The sequence below is a fragment of the Lonchura striata genome, chromosome Z (assembly GCF_050655825.1).
Source record: "Lonchura striata isolate lonStrDom1 chromosome Z, ASM5065582v1, whole genome shotgun sequence".
NCBI classification, from domain to species: Eukaryota; Metazoa; Chordata; class Aves; order Passeriformes; family Estrildidae; genus Lonchura; species Lonchura striata.
Genome location: NC_140740.1, coordinates 63,235,367 through 63,254,493, shown reverse-complemented (window position 1 = coordinate 63,254,493; position 19,127 = coordinate 63,235,367).

Sequence of the window (19,127 nt, the reverse complement as noted above, 5' to 3'; positions counted from 1 at the left end):
AGGAAGTATATGTCTGTGGAAGAATGAAACTGTATTCAAAGAGGAAGATGTTAGAAAGACAAGCATAAATAATCTGGAGTGTTGATACCCATTATCTTCTGTGTTAACCCCAGAGAATGTGGAAGGCTTCTTGTAATGTCTTTTACACATGGAGAATAACCTTGTGTCTCAGTCTGATCTCAGTCAGATTACAGGCTAACCATTTAGAAAATTGTGAAAGAAATTTGTGAAAGGCTGGGAAGTTCTCTGTCTCAGGAGACACTGATGGGAAAGATCCACAAGAGCAGAAGGGGGTCAGTGATTTACAGTATCATACTTCTTGTTCTCTGCTGAAGTGCATGCAAACGCTTTGTGTGCCTGTCTGTGCAAAAGACATTGGGATGGCGCCCTACTCAGTGTAAAGCAGATGATCAGTGTTTAGGTGTGAGTTCAATTCTAAGCAAGGTCATAAAAGGTCAGAAAATGCATATTTTAAGGCTAAACAAACTTACACATTGCAGAGCAAATTGTAGTTCAGGTTGGGACAAAAACTTCTTTTGTGGACAATTAATAGCTTAGCCTAACTCAGCTCTGTGTAGAGCAGAGGTCCAAGAATACAGAAGAGAGTTCATAAGTTGCACAAGAGTGAAGCTCCAGATAAGCAGTGCTTTACTTGACTCAGGACATCACCAGAGATGGCCACAGCTCTGATGTGACTTGCAAGGCCTAAATCTCTTGCCTTAGTTCACCAGTGTGGCTCACAAATGGGGAAGATTCCAATTGCCACAGGCAATTAGTGGACAAGTTGCTGTACATCCCAGAGAAATCATGAGCTCCTGGAACTGCAGTGTGGAACTGTGAAAGAGAAATTCTTTTCATTTAGGTATTGAAAGGGCAGTGAATTGGTTGTTACATGTCTGACTGATTACATTTGGATTATCTTTAGGTTGTTTTACGGAATATATTTCTCTAGCAACCCATCTCAAAAACCTGTGATATCAGGAAGCTTAGGAGCTGAAATGTCCCAGGCTGCTGAGTGTGGGGGTTGCTTTGAGTTTATTCTTAGTGTGATGCCTACCTTATTTTTTTTTTTATCTGAAAGGGATATTATGTTTTCTAAAATGAAGTCTCAAAAATTCCAGTCCCTATATTAAATTACTGCAATACTATTGAAAGCTCAGTTCTAGAAAGTGGTGATTGTTCTCTGAAAAGAATATAATTACTGTTGAAATGTAGGATAAAAGAGAATTTTTATGAGGCTCATTCCATTACTTATGCTCATTTAAGTAATTTAGATTACTTCTGTTTTACAGTGCTATTAAAGAGAACTGATACCAGATTATTAGTTTTAGAAACAAGATGTGAAGTTCTAGAGGAGAAGCCAGAGACATCACTAGCAGTGAGCCTTGGTATGTCCTACTCCAGGCATATTCTGAGTCATGGCACTTCTTGAATCTCCCCATTCACACCTTCAGTCCAGTAGGTTAGCTGGCTGAAGGTGATGTGCAACTGATTACAGTATATTGCAGGATCCTTTGCAGTTCATCGCAGCAATAGCAATGATCCCAGAAACCTTGCACTGCTCTCAACACTCCTGCTGCCACTTTTGGTTCTACTGAGTGGAATACAAGAGGACTAATGAAGGAGAGCAACACAATCAGAACTTGGCTGGCCACACACAGTGTCCCATGCTAGGGTAAAGGAGAAGGAAAAGCAATTTCCATTGGTTGAGGGACAATAAGCATAAAACACACTATAAATTACATTTGTGCAGCCTATGACAAAATATGGTGCAGAGTTTTATTGTCCTATTACAAAGAAAACATTATTCAATAACATGTATTTAAGACAGAGGTAGTTAGGATTCACACTTAAGACAACATTTTGAGCAAGAGAAGATAAGGGACTCAGAAACTGAGCTGGAAATAGTAGCAAAGATGAGAGAAATTGTTCAGCTGTTTCTGAATTCCAGAAAGACAGTAGATCTGTTGGCGGTAAAGAAGAGATGCCCAGTATGGCAAGTTCCCATATACTGGTGCAGAAGTTTTAAAAGTCCTTACAATGAAGTACTCCTGCTCCTTCCCTAAACTTGGGCATGCTATGAATTTTCAGAAGTCACATTGGTGGCTTAGGACCCCAGAGGGCCTTTCCTTTGCAGGGAGATAGATAAAAATGGTGTTGGAGATACAAAGCTAGGTGGCTGCAGTGCAGGAACATGGGGACTGACGAAGTGCAAAAGAGAAGGAATGAGGGTGAGAAGTCATGGTTTGGGTACCAGTGTTAGCAAATGCCATTTTTGCTGCTGATTGTTCAGTCAGGTGCTCTCAAGTACAGTGCTCTTGGAGAGATGCTGCTTTCAAGGCCAAAAATTTAGGTATATTTCCTCACAGAGCTGTATAAAGACAGGGGGAATCTGCCCTCAGTTCAAAGGGGAGAAACAGACAGGCTCCAGCCACATGCTTTCAACCAACCCCTTATCAGCTCAGGTAGCAGTAGGCTGGGGCTCCTCCTCTAAAAAAAAAACCCTGCTCTCCAGAGGTCTAGCTTATTTGGTGCTCATTTGGTAGCACTGTGTCCTGGTGGCACTTTTTGCAAGAGCTGTGGAGCAAATAACCTGATTACTCTTTTGGTGATGCATGCAATTTTTTTTTCCTTTTGTTTTCTTAATTCTTTCCTAATCTGTGACAACTGGGGATAAACTGACCAAAGGACAAATAGCTCAGCTTGACAGCTGAAGGCTTTTCATGGCTGTGGCTGCTGCTGTTCTGTAGAGAGGTAGATGAATCTCTGTGTCCTCCATTTAAACTGTGATGCCTGTAATACATATTATGGAATAATTCATGCTTATTACATATATATATATGTAATAAATGGTGCTTGTATGAAAAAATCTCAGTTTTAAACCACAAGCTGCAACTGGGGAAAGGTCGGAGAACCACAACTGGCAGCAAGCAGAAAGACCTTGTTTACAAATGAAAAAGCATGGCTCTGTGCGGAGATGGGCCCTTTCCTGGACCATCCAGGAGAACTCAGCGATGAATACACAGGAGATATCTATGATCAAGATAGTCAGAGTCATCAGGAGCATGTCAGGAACATGCATCCCAATACCAGGTTCCCATAACACAACATCAGCATTCATCGCTTCCCAGAAACAGCTTTGTCCAGCTCAGCACAGAGAAAAGGAGACCCCATGAATATCGAAGCAATGGGAAGAATAGGAGAACCTCTGCCCCAGGCAGAACAAACTGTATAAAAACTGACCAGGCAGAGGCAGCATTGGTGAACAGAGGGGAACTGATGCAGTAGAGGTTGGATCACCCAGCAATGATCCTGGGCTCGGCGGGGATTGTATCCTTTTGATTGTGGCTATCTAAGACTGAATCTTGGTTTCAAAATAAAAATCTATTTTATTAATTATTAATTTGGCTTGATAATTTTTACCTATAACAATGTCCATCTTGTGTTTTTTTCCCTTGGACAATAATTGAGTATACGCTATGAAATTACCCAAAGTCTTGAGACAGCATATAGATATTGAAGTAAGATATCTGTAAATATTTCAGTAAAGCAAGGCTGTATACAAGGCAGTGCATTTTATTGCAGTCACTGAAAGTTATTTCAGTTTCTTCCTTATAACTGATAGCAACAGCCTGCACTGTGGTGTCCCTGTTAGTTGCAGCTGCATCACTCCTGCCACTTACATTAAGGGGAGTGTTGTATGCTCCAGATCTGATTTTCCTGAGGTAATGTTGAATACTGCTGGAAGTATAACTGGATGAATGATAATGGACTTTATTGACATGTAATTAATAGTAGTGTAGATCCTTCTGATGCACCATGTTTTCCAATATGCTTCATAGTAACAACTTAGCTTTCTGAAATATTCTTTAAAAACTTACCTCTAACACCAAATGAGCTAGTTCAGGGGGATTCTTTAATTGGTCATTAATGAATTATTTAGTGATGAAAAGTAAAGGCTCTCTGCCACATAGTTATACCATGCTTCTGTAATAGTCCACTAGACCATACTTTATAATATCTTACTGCACATATCCTTTTAGTTCGGGAATAAATGGATATAAATTGAATTTTTATGACTCCTAGAACTCCAAACCAGTTATCCTCTCATTCAACATATGGTAGCTATGAGGCTGAAGGATCAGATTAATCTGTTTGGATTTTGTTTCACTTAAAAAATAAAGGTCCCATTAACAGGTATGTGTAATCATATTGTATGGTGTAGGACTTGTGACACATGTTCTGCCTTTCTTAACAACAGACCTACAGGCTACTGAGTTTACCATAATGCCAATCTGTTGTGTCCCAGACTAGAGGAAGGAGTTCACGTGCCACAGAATATGTAGAACTAGTCTATTCCAGGGGTTATCTCCTCTTAATGAGACCAATCTCAGGTTATCCTTTTCCTGTTTTCCCACAGCCTCAGTTACCCATCTCCTGTTACCCATCTCTCCCATCTGCAGGTTTGTGCAGTGAGACAGTTGTCAGATTGCCAGCATTGCAGGTGTGTGGAGTGTTGGGACATTTTTTGTGAGTAGGGCAGACATAAGATGGGGCTTTACAAGTGCTATACTCAGACTGTGGTATCTGAAAACATCAAGGTGCAGTTTTGTTCTAAGAGGTGCTCTGCAAGGTGCTATCTTTGTACCATGTTCTTCCCATGTTAGGCCCTAATTTCCAAGTCCTCTGATTGTCTACTTGTCACTCAGAGAAGACATTCAGGATTTAGTCAGGTTGAAACATAGATTGAGAGCTTTAAAATGGACATGTTGAGTAGAAATGCTGAAGTGGCAATTCCATCACTGTTGTAAGGCTCTGGTTTAGTTACAGATACCCTTTTTCTCTCCCATTTCTGGAATTGTTGAAACAAGTACCTGCTACAGACAACAACCTAGCCCTAAACTTCACTTTCATGTGCTACTCAAGGTATGTCTATTTGATATTTTTGATAGAGATTAATTCATTTCTCTGCTGTCAAAGTGAAATGATGGCACTTGATTGCTGAAAGATAGAGTGACAAATTTCATGTCTGATGGCTTTTATTAGAAGGAGAGGTCTCTTGAAAGTGGTGCTGCTCAGCAGGGCTAATTTAGAGTGGCTTTTTCTCCACTCTAAAAGAGTTACATCAGATTGATGTAACTCTTTTATTATGTTTGTGGTGCAGCTGTTGCTGATGTTGTGGAAGAGTTTTCCATTCCCAGGCAGAAACTGGGAGCAGCTTTTCTGGAGAATCTGTATGTTTACTATGGTCTGTGACTCCCTGGTTTGGTACCAGACTCAGGAAATCACCTATTGTATATCACAGCAATAACACAAAATAAAAAATGTTAAGGGATCGGTCATCAGCTGCAGTCTTTTGTATTATTATTCTGTATCTTGCTATGCACAAAATGAGCTTCTGAGCCAAAGAGAATACTGACACAGTAAGTAAAGAATATAGTAAGGCTGAAACTGAACTTAAGATTCTATGCTTCAAAGCACTCTTTGCTTTTTAGAAAGAATACATTTATTTTTACCATCTTTACTATCACTAAAAATAAGCAATATTTGGAAGACTTGCCCTGGTTACACAGTCCTCTGTCACTTGCTACTGTTGATTTTTAATTCAATCCTGTAGTATGTCATAGTTAGATATTGAAATGTTCTATAAATATTAATTAGGCATGCTAATAAATTAGGCTGATTGTCCAAAATATTTACTATCTTTATTGTGCCTGTTGCAACACCTCTTACAGAGACATGGATATACCCTTGAATGAATCCTTAGCCATAAGCAAACTAGATGTTACCTCTATTCTACATAGATTTTTTTTTTCCTGTTAGTCTTGAAATTCTTTATAGAAGCCTCATTTTGTTCAATAAAAAATTAAAAGACATAATATATACAGCTATTTATATTTAGACTATAAAAATACCAATATGAGAGGCAAAAATCCTGATGCAGTGATAGTAAATATTTTCAGAATTGCAATGCTGATGGTTATGCAACGCTTAAATTTAAAAGATCACTGGTCTGAATTATAAATGACAGCATCACTGAGGTGCCCTGATAGAGCTGGAAGTCTTCAGATGCTTCAGAGATTTAGGAAGTGGGTAGTATAATTAAAAATAATCATTGTTTTCTCCCACAATTTAAGATTCTTTTCCCATATAGTGTTTGTTTTGGGTTTTTTATTTTTTAATTATGTAAAATTCTGGAGACTTGTTTGTTATAAATGCAGTAATAACTTTTAGAGTTCATAGTGAGACTTGATCACATTTCAAACCCATGTTCTTGGTAGACTTTTGTCACCTCTGACAATCTGTGACAGTACAATCAATGATTAGTTTTATGCAGTGTTTGTAATTATGTCCTTGTCCTGACAGGAATGTGGCTTTTACTTTTCTTGCTACTGTATTTCACTCTGAGTTAATGTCTGTCTTGGATGTATCTATCTGTTTAGAAAACCTGACGCCTAGTTTGAGGTGTAATACCAAAGAAATTCTCTAGTGTGCAATCCCAAAATCTCCCTTTCTGAGATCCCCTTCAAAGAAATACAATTTTTAGTTTTTGCTTTGTATAACACTTCTCATTGCTAAATAATTAGGGAAAATCTGCCTTAATTTTTCTTTAAGTCTCCTCATTTCATGATGTGTTCCAACCATAGTACCAGTTACACCTAGTCAATATGTTTGACTACTTTGATAGCACTATAAAGCAGAGAATTTTGTTTAACGGCAAATCTCTCTGTGCATTTATGATGTCATAATAAGAATAATTATCATATGTGTAGAATCTATTAATTTTTTACCTTAAAGATTTCACAAGTATTTTCCTACACAATTGTATTTTTTAAACAAATGCCTTAATAACAGCACTTAGATATTACACCAGAAGGAACAGCTTCAGGGCAGAGAAGGAATAATTAATTTTTTTTATTTGGACATAGGTCTTGCTGCATGCTGAAGCATCACTTCTATTGAGAAGCACTTTGGTGTTGTGAAGTCAATAAATATACCTTTCACACTGAACTTAACAATTTCCAGCAATGTGAATGCTATTAAAAAAAAATTTAAAAAGGAAGAAGAAGCACATAAAGTTTTTAAATATCAGAGAACTGTCTTTGTGAACCAGATAATAAGACAGAAAAATCACCAAAATGCCAGGAGGGCAATTTGAAATGAGAAGGCTGGTTAGGAACTGGATTGTAATTTGGGCAATAAACCCTGTTTATGATAGTCTTCCAGTCATTAACTGTGTCTGTTGCCAGAGGAAACTGGGACTATTAACTTCCTCTGACTGAACCAGAGGCAGAAAGCAATAATTTCTTTTACAAGCAGAAGGAAAGGTTCTGCTCAATAAAAAGCAATTAAACATTTCCTATAAAAAAGAATGCTCAGGAGACCTCATGCCACTGTCAATGTGGCTATCAAAAGCTTTCCTTTGGCTCTTTGAAAGATATTCCCTGCTATTGGTGTATTTATTACATCTCTGCAATTACAAACTTGACTGAAAACAAATTTTGTTGAGGTGAATGATTCCACTGAATGACTAAGGAACTAATGAATTTCTTTCTCATCCCAAGGAGGTAATCTATGATCTGTTTTCAGAGATGAGAACTAAAGAGATATTCCTGTATGCTCATCTTGCTTTGAACAACTAGAGATGACTTTTTAATTATTCAGATAATTTATTTCTTCCTCTTTAATTAATTCTGAACTTTTTTCCTCAGTAGGATATTTGTTGCTTTACTATCTTGAATCAGTTACTTGTTCAGGAAATTAGACTGTATCATTATATGCTGTATAAAGAAGTTTTCTTTCAATCACCTTAGGCTACAAAAATATTTTGGAGCCATTATTTCTGTTAAAAGATTTTAATCCTGTGATCCTTGTCTGGATCGTAGCATTCTTTGTATCACAAAAAGAAAAGAAAGAGCAGTCCCTTTTGCATGGAGTTCACAATTCAACAGTAGTGAAAGATGCAAAACCAGCAGACATAGCTTCTAGCTGTAAGAGGAGTAGCCTGGTAAGAGAACGACTTCATTTTCATAATATACTGGTATAATTTAGCAGTATAAGTAATTTGCTCACAAGGAAAAGGGTAATAAATTATTGCCAATTACTCCTTCATTTTACCATTATCAATATGTAACAGTCATATCAGTTTAGCAGTTCGTAAAAATATGGTATTTCATGGGGTTTTATTAGTATCTGGATTGCTGTACAAAACGGCTTTCAGAAGAGAGAGTCTGCATCATTGCACTGCTTCCCATCCATCACCAGCTGGCTATCAAAGGATACAGGAGTAAAGCAAACAATTACTGCCCACATGCTGGTCCTCTTTCCACCATGGTGTCTGCAGTAATTGAAAGCTTGGCTTGTCTAACTGCAGCTGAATTTGTGCAACATCTATTGCCAAACAAAGCACTCATTCCTCTGCTTATTTCAAAGTTAATTTTCAATAATGTTACTACTAAAAACTGGTGTTGAGTGGTGGGTTAAGTACTTCATCACTTAAGCAAAATCATCTCTGAAGGCCTAAGAAAAGCCTACTTGAGTTGACATTTTGTCTAAGATAATTCTATCACATTGCATTAAAAAAGGTGTGTGACAGAAGTGTGGGAGCTCTTCCTCACCCCACAGGCAAACCACCCCATCAGTATCGGTATTCTTGTGACCTACTTAGTGTTCACCCTCTCAGGATGGATTACAAATCCAACTTGCACATTATTGTGGTTGCATTTACCTTCTGAACTGTAGAAAATGGAAAAGAAGGAAAGCAAAGATTCAGGGAGACAAAATATATTCAAATGCAGGTATAGAAGATAAGTGCTGAAAAATCTGTGAACATGCTTTACTCTAGCTCTACTGTGCTGCCTTTCTCTTTAGCTAGGTGAGAAAAGGTTACAGTGAGAAATTCTTCAATGTAGTCTCTATCCCTGTTGGAGGGATTTTTAAAGCCATAAAACTAACAACTATTTAATTTCTCCTTGAAACAGGAATGGCAATAACATACCAGGGTGACGGGTTACAACTTCAGAGAGATGTGTGCCATTCTGTAGAAGTCAATGAAGGTAGAGGTTTATAGAAAATCAGATTACAGACTGCTGAATAAGAGAGAATTCCAGTGACTGAAAAAAATAGAAGGATTTGAAAGCTGCTAATATTTTCTATTAGAGCAACTGAGAGTTGAACACTGAAGAAAAGTTTTGACTCCTCCTTTGGGTCAAAAATGTAAGCATGAGGTAGCATTTTAGTGTATGATCCCCAAAAGGTTTGCAATAACTCAATGTATGCTAACTAATTCACAATGATAATAAGAGTGTGCAAATTTTAGATAGTTATTGGCTATGTTATACCAAATTATTTACAGTCTGGTGGTTAAAATAAAAGATTCTTTGCCTAAAGGTGTTTTTGCTCATTTCCTTATTTTACCAAACCAAAGTAAGAATTATCCAGAGGATTTTTGTGATCTCTTGGGCAGGCAAGAAGTGGGAATAGAAATGATAGGAAATATATCCAAATTCCACAGAAGGACTACAAAAGTAATTTTCATTTAAAAAGGCATTTTTTAATGTTTTAAATACCTTTAGAATTGGATCATCTGCCTCAGCTTATTGGAAAGCAATCTACCAGGCTTGAATTTGAGGTGTGTGTGTGTGGCTAAAGCACATAAACAAGCAACAAAAGGTTTGGCTTAAGGTCCTCATTCTCCTTTTGGACAACTATAGACACATATAGCAAAGAGAAATGGAAGACTAAAGGCCATTGCTGATGGAATAGGCTTACAGCAAGTAAGACGTAACTAGACAGATACTGTGTTGTGGGTTTATCCCAGACTTCCATTAGATTGAAATTATGGCTTTTCTTAAAAATCTTTTTATGCTGAATACATGGACAGTAGCAATCCATGTGTATAATTTTTTTTTTTGTTGTTATTGGAAATATTTGGAACATTCTTCTACAAATTTCTAAAAGTCCATACAATTTTTCTACTGCCCTGGAGGTTCAATTATTCAAATATCAGATGCAGTGCCTTCCAAATAATGTGATGTGATTTGGAAATTTTTTCTCTTACAGCAAAAGAGAAAGACTCTGCTCTACAAATTCTTTTAAAAAGGGGAACACATTCATCACTAGAAAATGTAAAAATACAGCAACAAACCACATATTGTAATTTCACAAACACGGTTGTCTCGGCTGTTGCAAATATGAAGAAAAGGAAAATAAAGGAAAAGTAAGTGGGTAGATTTTATATACATGTTTAAGGGTCTTTCCCATGCACTGTCTTTTAAAGCAGTCTCACACTACTTAATGAGTGAAGCATAGATGTGTGTGTACATCAAAAATGTATGACATATCCACCTTAACTCCATATAATCCCGTTGGAAATAAACCCAGGCAACTTTACTAAGATATTGCAGAATTTAATAATTGATTAGTTTAAGATTTAATGATATGTTTCATCTATGCATTAATCATTTCTCCCCCTTCTGATGTTAATGCTTTTGAAAGTCACTGCTTGATGACACCATGTAAATTCAGCAGTCTGACAGTTAAAAGAAACGTTTAGAGGTCTTGGATAAGTTTTTGAAAATTACTATATTGCAAGTACCGAGAAATTTTAGATGCAGTATCTTAGCAGGGAAAAAAAATCAATCATAAATTGCAAATTTATTTTGTTATTTGTTTGCAATTGCTTCTGTCCTGCTTTTATCAGATGTGAATTTGCCTTTATATGGAAAGTATTTACTTCATCTGAGAAATATTAATGATGATTTACATATGACCTGGGTTAAAAAAATTATTTTAAAGCAGTGACTGTAAATATTTGAAGATCTTTGTTTCTGTCAAAGTCATGTTAATAACAGTCTGAACACAGGAGGGAGACAAAGACTTGGTTAAGACAGATGCACAGACACGTTTAAAAGCTAAACTTTGGAAAAGAAATGGGTAGAGTGAATACAGCTGGTGACTTACAAGTACTATGTTTGATTTAAAATAATATTTTTATCATATATCATATTGCTTTCTAAATTGCCCCTAACATTTTTTTTAGGGGTCAATATTTTTCCTTTATTAATTGCTTCAAATGTGTTAATTTCTTAGCTTATTTCTATCACAGATAGACTTGTCTCTGCCTATAGCTGATTTTGAGGTATTTTTGCCAATAGAAAAATTACATTGAATCACATGAAAGTTATTTCGTCTCTGCAGAAAGATGCACCTTTTTTTTTTTTTATGAGCACCATTTGCCATGAGCGTGTAGTGTTTTGCAGTGCTTTCTTTTGTTTGAGAACTCTTAGCAAAGAGTTGATATGATAAAGATTTTTAAAACTGTTTTCTTCCAAAACCTCTTGGCATAAAAAAAAATAGCAAACCATGACTGCACAACTTTTACAGTCTTCCGTAGTTTGCAGTGAGAGCAGAGCTGAGGAAATTTGCTGAGTGTTTGGCACCTGGGAAACCTGAGCGCTCTTTCCCTACAGCAGAAGTACAACAACATGCCTGGCTTGGCCAATGTGAGCTAGCCATATCTCTGAAGAAGCCTATCCTGAATTAATTTTTCTTGTACACACAAGGTCTGTCTGCTGAGATTGAAGGTCTGCTCCTTTTTCTGATTGCTGAAATGGTTCCCTCCTTGCTGAGAGTTAAACTGAGACTGCTTATGCTGGCCAGCAAAGAGTCCGAGGATGGACTTTTCATTGCAGTCATATATTAAGAAAACAAAACTCACTGGAAATGAATCCTATCAATTGATTTAGTGACATGGGAAAGAGCTGGATATGATAAGGCAACAAAGTGATACTGTGGACAAATTTTTGAATGGTAGGAGTAGTTTTCTATGTGGGCTTGTGATACTGCTTTTGTGTTTTATATCTGCGTACAACATTTTAAAATGAAAACACCAATAATCTTTAAATTTTGGTACAGTAAAATTGTGTAAAAATAATTCCAAGGACTCTAAGGTACAATTAAATTCAGGAGATGATTTATCCAAATTTATCCAAATTTGTCAGTATTACTCTCTACTCTAGATACCAGTTCAATTCTGGATGATTTTATGTCCTTCTCTCAGATCCATAATCACCCAGCCTTTCTTGTGTTGTTATGACTTGTAACTAGGAAATCAACATTTCCAAACTGCCAAAAACTATCTTACTTCCACATGTGAAAGCAATTCATAGTGACAAAAAATATACAGAAATAAAATAAAGGACTACTCTGCTGGACTATTAAAACCTCTTGAAACATGGCTGACTTCTATGCTATTAAGAAGAAAATGCAAACCAGATGTTTAGTGTAAGTATGTGTTTGGACTACACAGGTGCAGCATCTCTGTGACTTTTAGATCAACAAAGTAAACTAAAAGTAATTTTTTTTACTATAGAGAGATTCACCGTACTCTAGCAGTATCATAGAATTATAAAATCATAGAGTCATTGAATGGTTTGGCCTGGAAGAGATATAAAGATCATCTTGTTCCAACCCTCCTGCCATGAACAAGGCTGGTCAGAGCCCCATCCAAGATCCTGAACACTTCCAGGGATGGGGAATCTGCAGCTGGGTAAAAGAAGCAGCATTGGGAATTGTTCCTTAAACAAGAACAATACTGATAGTAAATTGATGGTGGATGTGTTGAGCTATTTAATAACTATTGTTGCTGAAACAGTGCATAGCCAGAGCCCATACCTTTAATATATACAGCAAAATGAGCTCTCAAGCAGTCTGGGAATAGCTGCTTGGGCTATGTGGCAGTGGCAGTACTATTCTCTCTACAGTCCGTTTTCTAAAATGAAGCAACTGCTATGTCAGTTCTGCATTAGATCTTTGCTGGCAATAGTGATTAGTATAGCACAATCTGCTGGAGTTTTAGAGAGCTGATTTCTGAGCAGCTAAAAAATACTTAGCCATAAACAATCAGACAGAACTACAAGAAAACTATAGCACCAGTGGGAAATTTTAAGAAAAGGTAACTGTAGACACTTCCTGCCTGCCTTCCTGCCTAAATGAGATTATGATGCTGAGCTCTAGCTGATACAACACTTGAGAAACCTTAAAGAACTCACTTTGGGTTACATAAGCGCTTCAGTTTCTCACTTTTACTGATGTTTAGGTTTACTTTTCTCATCTGTAACAGTATCTTTGGAGCCTTGTGGAAGCATGCTCCATGTGCAGCTGGGGTACCCTGCCTGCCTGCGGTTCATGGGATGACTGATGACTCAGGTGAGTAATGGAGGTATCTGTCTAATCTGCGATTTTGCCTTATAAAGGGGAATGAAAGGAATAGTTGGGGAATGGATATCACACTGAAGATGAGTGTTACTGATTATCAAGATCACTGTCACTATCCAGAATGAATTATGATTTTATTTTAAGACAGCACAACTAATCACATAGAGTGAAGAATACTACTTTCTGTATCATAGCAAAGATACTTCATAATAATAAACGGAGAGATATTAAGGCTGTCACATCAATATCAATGATTCCATCATGAAAATTCTGTCAGAAATATTGCATTATTTAGAAATATATAATACTCCACAAAGAGACTGCACACTAAATACGCTTGAGAAAATAAACAGAACAAATTCACAAAGAGATAAACAAGATGAGCAGATCACATGTTAGCATTGATTCAGTAGTTTTTGGGTTTCAGCTCCCTGGGAAATATACAAAAGTTTACTACTGGAGCTAAACATCAGACATATAGATACTTGGAAAGACTTGTGAGGACCACATCTTTCAAGAAGGAATGAAAATGTGGACTGTTCTGTAAAAAGGACAAAAAAGGATCAGGCTCATTTATGGTCTCTAGCTGGCAAATCTCTGTGACTACACATGTGCCTGTTAATTTGAGCCTGATCATACTCACAGTTATGATAAAGGTTGAAATTTCGTGTACTTAAGGGAGCTGCTCAAAGGTCTTGATTCTAGAATATTTGGTGGGCAAAATAACAGAAATTATGACACAAAGGTTATGTCTCTCTGAAGGCCAGGAATATTCATATCTGGTAGATATTCCTGTGGTTCAAGTGGTGATGGATGTAATGTCATTAATTTACCCTAATTTGTTAATGCTTTGTTCGTTTCTTCTTTGTGTATGTTTTTCTGTTCAGCGTCAATAGAAGAAGGAAGGCAAAAATTAAATGATGACAAGAAAGCTATGCACCTAATTTTTAAAAGTAACTTTGTGTGCTTGTTCACAGAGAAAGAAGCAACTTTACAAGTACTGAATGTCACCTGATATTCCTTGGAAGTACTTGTTTTCCTCTATAAGTGGCAGGGTTGCACTGTGAGCCCATTTTAACAGACTGATGCATCTTCAACACTTCAGAGTGGAAACTTCCTAAGAATTTGAAGTTACTGAATACTGATGTATTAGCATTATCTGTACAAGTCTTATGTTTCTACAGATACAGCTTTATAATTAAAATATGTTGAAATATTAATTAAGTTTATGTATGAATGAAGAGTATTATTTCATGAACTTGCTGGCCATTTTTTTTATTTCAGCTCTCTATACCATGTATTCCTTTGGACTAAAAATGACTGAACTAAAGCAATATCATGCAAGAAAAGATAGACTCATTAGAACTGGCCTGAACGACATAAGAAAGGTAAAAGGCACACTCTGCAATTACAATTGACAAGTTGGTTTAATATCCAGTGAAAGAATGCAATTCAAGAGCTTCTGGATTAATTAAGTAATATGACAAAATAAACCACGGATTATTATCATTTTCAGTATGACCCTGAAATTAGGGAGGCCTGAGGGCTCAGAGTTCAACTTCTCTCCATGCAGGAAGTGCTGATCTCTATAATGAATGTGTGTGTCAAGATATAAAAATGTATTATATATGAGATACATAATAGAAGTATATATCTGACAGATTTTATACTAAATACAAAGGAGATATCTTTTATCTCATAAATCTTATTATATGAATATCTTATATCTCCCTGTTTATACAGACTATATAGATAATAGATTGCAGTGATTATGGAACATAGGCTAAAACAATGGCGGGGGGTTGGGGGGGGGGAATCTCAATGTCTAAGACTATCAGAAATAAAACAATGTGAGGAAAACAACCAGTAAGTAGTCTGGTGGAAGTGAGTGAAATAGATTATGAGAGCCAGTTTGTGTTTACTGGAAACCTGCTGCTCCCTGGGCCATTATAAAAATCAATCAGACAGGTGAAAATAGAATGTGAATGACCAATGGATGGTTTAATAAATTTGTAAAAGTTTAATAGAAAACCTGGAAACTCTGAAAAGAATTCTGTGTAAATTCACATGCTGACTACCAGAAGATGCACAAATCACATCCTAGAAAAATACACTTTCAGTAGACTGACAGACAGTTTTGAAAGTCCCCTGTAGCCCAGGATGTGCAGACTAAGAGTTCTCACTTTAGTGCAGTGTGAGGAGTGGTACGAAAGAGACAGTGCCCTGATACTCTGCAGAAGATGGGAAGAAACTCCCATGTCATGGTGAAATTAGGTATGGCAAAATTTTGTTAATTACAGGGCCAAATTTCTTGCCTGATTAGAAGCTGGTCTTGCTTAATCTATTGAGGTGGATCTGAGTTACTGATGAAGGATCATCAATTTGTGGAAGACCAGTGGATTTGCATTAGTGTCTATTGACTAATGACAGTGAAAAGCAGAATGATCAGAAGCAGCCTGACATAGGTTTGAGAAGGATGCATCTATTGATGTGATGAGAATTCTGCTGATGACTGTCCAGGAAACACTCACACTGAGGAAGTCTTGAGGCAAACCTGATGGCAATTTTTGCCTGTGTGTATAGCACATGAGCACAAGTGATAATTTTGTTCTTCCTTCCAGACTGCCAACTGCCCAATATTATATTTCACAGGACAGTAAACTATGGATCTGCTAGATCTTTGGATGTATTTGGAAGCAGGTGGGTCATGAGTACTCAGGTGGAGGCTGACTTCCAAAGGAGAGTGAATGGAGAAAGGTGGCCAGTCCCTACAGATTTGGAAATACAAGCCTTGACAGAATGTGTAAATGTGAGGACAAAGGTGAGCTGTGGCAAGGGAAATTCAGGCAACTGGTAAGTGACAGTGAGAAAATCTTTTATCAAAATGTAGGCAAAAGTCACTAGAGATCAGGATTTCAACAACTGGCTATTTGTAAAAGCAAGTGAAAAGAAAATACAGTATCTGAGCAACAGTAAGTAAGGTCTAATGGTGTCCACAGATGACATGAGCAGAACTGTGTGAAACAATGTATTTCCTTTCAGAACGATAAAACCCAAACATGCTTGAGATTACAAACAGAGAGGGATAGGAATCTGTATGAAATGTTGACATGTACAAAATATCCTTCAATACAAAATGAGTGCAACTTGAAAATGATCATGTTCCAGACATGAAAACATAAGAAATGAGTAAAGACACAGAGTCAGTTTTTACATTTTGAGAAGTTGTATGAAGATAATCAGTCAAAGCAATCAAGGAAAGCACCAAGCAGGAAATTATCAAGTTCTGCTTTGGAGCCAGTGAATAACAGCTAATATCAGAAATAAGCTTAGCATGGAAGACCAATATAGTAATTCTGCTGATGTAGATGACTGAAATTAGAACATAAGTCTTAATTGCTATATTTTTATAACTGTTTCTCACCATACAGTAGTGAAAGCTGTTGTTTACTGCCTTAATAGGCTAAGCCAATGTAACTTCATATTAAATTACTACACTAGGTGCAGTCCTATTGTCATGAAATTGGTGGCAAAGCTGTGAGAGAAGGTTTGAATTTCTGAAAGATAGAAATAAATTTCAAAGAAACATTGCAGTCTGAGCTCCGTCCCAGGTAACAAAGTAGCAAAAAAATTGTGCCTGAAGAAGGGGCAAATATAAACAACAGTCCAGTATTACACTGTAATAGGCAAACACAAAGAGCATATTTGTACATATGTATGCATAATGGAAGTTGTGTTCTTCATAGTCAACTTCCATTCAAAAAGTAATCTACATATTCAGTCCTAGCTTGATACATATTGCCACTCAGCATATATGAAAAAGCACTTGCAAATTCAAGGTAAAGAACACATTGTAAATTCTGTTTTTATATTTAGAAAGTCAGCATAGGACTATCTGCTCTTGCACATTTTAAGCTTCCAGTTCATCTCAAAATAAATGTACCTACATATGTAGTGTAAAACACATATGAAGATCACAGTACAACTTTTTCTGGATTCCAAACAGTAAAAATAACTAATGTTTACATATATTGGCAGGATGCCTTATTATAATGGTGCTTATAAATTATGGTGCTTAGAAATCAATTTAAAATAATATTTGAGGACAAGCTTTCTTAAACAAGAGTAAGATAGCTGTTCCACCAATCAACAACTTCAGTGCTGCTCTCTCCACTGTTGTCTCACTTACAGAAGTGTTGCTGAACACACACTTTCCCCTAAGAGAGACTGTGAAGATAGTGCTGCCACTCTCCTTTATAAAGCAGCCTGAGAGCACTGTATGGTTGCAACTCTGCCAGAAACAAATGAACAGCAGGGTGATTACATGAATGTACATGAATGGCTACTGCAACCTATTTAATATTTTATATTAAATTTTATTAACCACCAATAAAAACAGTCACAATAAGAATATGCATGCACTTTCTTATTTAAAACACAGATATATGCTCTGATCTCTAGATTCTGTATGATGCTATCATGCAAGGAAAATTTTCTGCATCATGAAATATTTTGTCTCTTGATATGCTCAATCTCTGCTAATAGAATTCAATATATATGTATATTTTTGTACAGTTCACCTGCTACACAGGATCACCCAAGAAATTATTCCCACATATGTTTGTCAAAATATAACCAGAAAAGGTTAGATTATTTTATTATAAGTTTGCAATTAGACTGTAAGTAGCATAATAGGCCAAGACTACCTTAGATAAATTTTGGAACGGTTGTAAGTCCTCTATACATATGCCTTATTGAGGCATTTTTATAGAGGTATTTAATTACAATGCCATGACTATCTTGTCGTAACACAGAACAAGCACTCAGATTGGTCAGATACTCTATTTAGCTTCTTCTAAAAAATACAACTGAAAACTTAGTATGCATTGGCATGGAGGAATTTCAAAAATAACTGTATTTACTGTTAATGGATTGCTGCTTCATAGTCAGCACAGTTTCAGAATTGGATCTAGAAAGTCCTTAAATGTCACAAAGCATATAATATGGGACAAACTGGGTTTGATTCTCTGCATCTGTCCCATCCCCTCCAGTGAAGGATTCAGAAACTGATGCAATTTACACACATAGAATTTGTATACAATAATTTATACACATATTATTGATTTGACACAATACTTCTAGACTTACAGAAAAGCTAAGATGTTAATTGTTTATCACTTGATTTCAAAGTAAAATACCTCAATGAAGATTTGCAAACCCAAATCAGAAGCCATCCAACATCTCAATATTGAAGAAACCAGTATTTAGCTTGCATGTCCTTTTTATTGCTGAGAAGTTAATGATCCAGATCTTTGGGAGCACTTTGTAAACAAGAGGAATGATACCTGAGTCTATGTTGGAACTCAAAATGTCTCTCAGACCTTTTTAGAGGTTCCAGGCCTTGGCCAGAAGCATTTTAGATCCTCGCAGGCAGCTGCAAACAGCTGTGATTTTGAGTTTGAGCCATGGAATGAGTTACCAACTTTAAAGGTGGGACAAGCAGACACAAAGGGTTTGATAGTATAGTAAAAGTAGTTACAAAACAGAGGGGAATTTTTTTTATATTGTACAGGGGGATTTTAGCACCTGTACAGGGGGGTTTTTACTTTGTACATGAGAGTCAGAAGTTCTAAGTTGGAGGAAAGTGGGCTGACCCTGTTCTTCCTCCTTCCTTGCCTCCATGTTCTTGGTGATGCTGGCACTTATGGATTGGTTTAGAGTAGAAAAGCACCTTGTAATATAGGTAGTAGGTATTGGGGGAAAACTATAACATGTAATATGTAATATATCATATAAAAGATAGCAGCAGCCCTGGGTGGGGGGAGAGAAGAAGAAGACAGCTGACAGAGGATGTCAGGGTGTGTTTGTGCCTCTGCCTGGGCTGCTGACCAAACCGCAGTAGTCAGAGA